The sequence below is a fragment of the Epinephelus moara genome, chromosome 4 (assembly GCF_006386435.1).
Source record: "Epinephelus moara isolate mb chromosome 4, YSFRI_EMoa_1.0, whole genome shotgun sequence".
Classification (NCBI taxonomy): domain Eukaryota; kingdom Metazoa; phylum Chordata; class Actinopteri; order Perciformes; family Serranidae; genus Epinephelus; species Epinephelus moara.
In genome coordinates, this window is record NC_065509.1 from 1,069,880 (window position 1) to 1,072,783 (window position 2,904).

Sequence of the window (2,904 nt, forward strand, 5' to 3'; positions counted from 1 at the left end):
TTTAGTGAAAATTGAGGCCTTTAAGTTTAACATAGTCTAATATTCCTCTAATATTGCACAGTTGGTTTGGCATCCAGAGATTACATGGTCAATAATAGCGTTATATGGAGAATAATAGCTTTATATGAGTTTACATTTAAAAAGTCCCCAAAACTTATAGGCTACATAAGATATATTTCAAAAAGAAGTGTTGTGGCATGTGAGGAATATTAGCCTCTATGTTAAACAGTTGGTTTGACATCATTCCCTCAAATGGTTTTAGCATATAATAGATATTTACTTTTCTTTTGAATGTCAAACGAATGTGAAAATATATATACATATATATATATATGTATATATATAGTATATATACATACGGCTGCCGTTGCTCTGCCATGATGTTTTGAATCTTGCCGGGCAGCGAGCACGTTGCATTTAAATAGGAGACTGGTGAGGGCGGTAACATCAGGGTAACATGCCGTGCAACGTCTACGATGAAGAAGACGAAGAGGAAGCCCGTGGTGCATTTTGGATAAGTAGTAGCCCTGCAGTATGCTCTGCAATCATACTACATTGTAGGCGTGTTTTGTAGGGGTGGTAGCATACTACTCCTCCCTACTACGGTTTTGGACATACTACATACTAATTTGGTCTACTACAATCCATACTAGGCCTTTCGGACGCAGCCCTGGAGTGTTACATATGTGTGACAGGGTCAGTTCATAGGATGTTGCATGTTGTGTGTTTCCTGTGTTTTAGTTAAGTTTATGAAATATTACATGTTGTGTTACTTTGTTTATTTTACTGTGTTCATTATGTTTATGAAATGTTGTGTTACCTTGTTTGCAGTATTTTGATTATTTCAGTTAGAGATTATGTTGAACTGCATGCAGAGTTTTCAATTCCAAACTGACATTGAACTGCACACGGACTCGCCCCCGGCAGCAATCAGCACAACGAGCCACAGGTGGTGGCGAGCGCAGGTGACATTCCTTTTTAAGCAGCAGGAAAGTGGCATGGAGGACAGAGAAAGAAGGCAGAGGACCTCAGCGATGGGCCGGACGGCGAGAGGAGACCGCCACCACCACAGGAGAATAACCACACGCCTGAAGCGCAGCCTGTGTCCGTTTGGCCTTGCACCTCCAGCCTGGGTGAATAGCGGGACGCTATTCCACAGGCAAAACATGAGTGTTGTTTTGTTTGCACGTGTTGAGCAGCGGACACAGAAGGCCGGCTGCGGGGCCAGGCAGGTGTGGGTCGGAGAAATATTGGTGCTGGTGTGTTGGCAGGAGACTTGCGGCTGTGTTTTGGTGTACCTCCCAACAGATCCAGTAGTGGACCGTGGGACCGCGGGACCGGAGGGTGGACAGCAGACGAAGGGAAGTCATCAGCCGCAGTTGAGGGGAAGCCACGTGGAGAAGCAGAGGGGTGTAATCACGATGCACCCCTCTTGCAGCTAAGTACCCTTTCGGCCTATTTTAAACCATTTCAATCAGGATTTCCCTTCTTTAATTGTTGAACAATTTTAGTTGACTAGCCTACTTATCCCGGTATTTTCTCTCTCTTATGTGTCTCCAAACGACGAGTGACTGATTGCCCGTCGCCACCTTCAAGGTCTGGGGTCTGCCACCTTCGGGTTAGAGTGGGACCAGTACACAGGACGGTTAGACTGCTGGGAGAGACTTTGGGCTGGGGTTTTTATTTTACTTTATCACTTTTTTATAATAAATCTTGTATTTAACTTTTATTTGGATTTGTGGTTTTTGACTCTGCTCAACCCTGATTGAAAATAAGAACCTGTGTTGCTTTTAAAATTAGAGTCCTGGGCTCTTTTAACCTAGGTGGCGTTGTCATTTTTATTACATTTTATCTAAATTTTAAAGCTCCTTCAACCTCGCCACATATGCCTGCCAAGTTTTATACACGTAGGTTAAACTAGCTTCAGGGGCTGTTTCCTCAAACTTTTGTAGGGGGCGCTACTGAGCCATTTTTTGGAACCCAAGCATGCAACCCTTAAAATATCAAATTGTTCACCAGTTCTGAGCTGTGTGCAAAATTTCATGAGTTTTCGGGTATGTTAAGCCTCCCAAAAAGGCCATTTGGAGGAAGAAGAAGAAGAAGAAGAAGAAGAAGAAGAAGAAGAAGAAATCCTTGCATTTCAATAGGGTCCTCGCACCGCTAGGTGCTCGGGCCCTAATAATAATTAAAGCTGCAAGCAGCTGTGATCGGGCCCTCACTCTCCTGCGCCATCTCGGGGGGCCAGCAGCACGCATCACTGAAGCGGTTATGTGAAAACTCTGAGTAACTTAACCCTGACGTGGTGTGACGTTTCATCTTCCTACTCCAAAAACACCCCTATGGGGAGGGGTTTTTGAAAATTTCAAGGGGGCGCTATAGAGGCATTTTGTCCCCCCCATGGGCGACGCCCCTATCAGATGCAAGAGCTCGCCATTCTTGACCTGTGTATCAATTTTCATGAGGATATGAGGTTGCTGAAGCCATCAAAAAGCAAAACGTATTTCGTGGCGAGGGGGCGATAGTTGCCATGCTGCCACACGGACACCATTAGACGTAGCTTTACAGCGTTCATAAGGTAGCTTCACCAACTTGTTCTGCATGCATTAGAACTTGTTCTGCATGCATTAGAAGTGGAATGAAGTTGATGCGGTCAAGTTTGTGGCATCAGGACATGTTAAAGTAAAAACTGGTCACTTCCTGTTACCACCGGGGGGCGCTTTGAGTAAGGTGGGATATTAATATATCTGGCCGTTCAGGGTGGAGCCATTATCATGTCCAGCAAGTTTGAAGCTGCTGAGATCAAGTATGTGAGCGGCCACGCCCCTTCATATGGAGTAAAGCTTTTAATAACTTTTGATCAGCATGTTCTCAGGATGATCTGTAGCCAATTTGAAGTCGATCGGA

The 2,904-nt window shown here is 44.6% G+C and overlaps 1 pseudogene; it reads left to right on the forward strand.

The window, feature by feature from the left end:
* The first annotated feature begins 998 nt into the window (after positions 1 to 998).
* The window catches only part of LOC126388595 (uncharacterized), a 17,919-nt pseudogene continuing 16,013 nt past the window's right edge, over positions 999 to 2,904 (forward strand).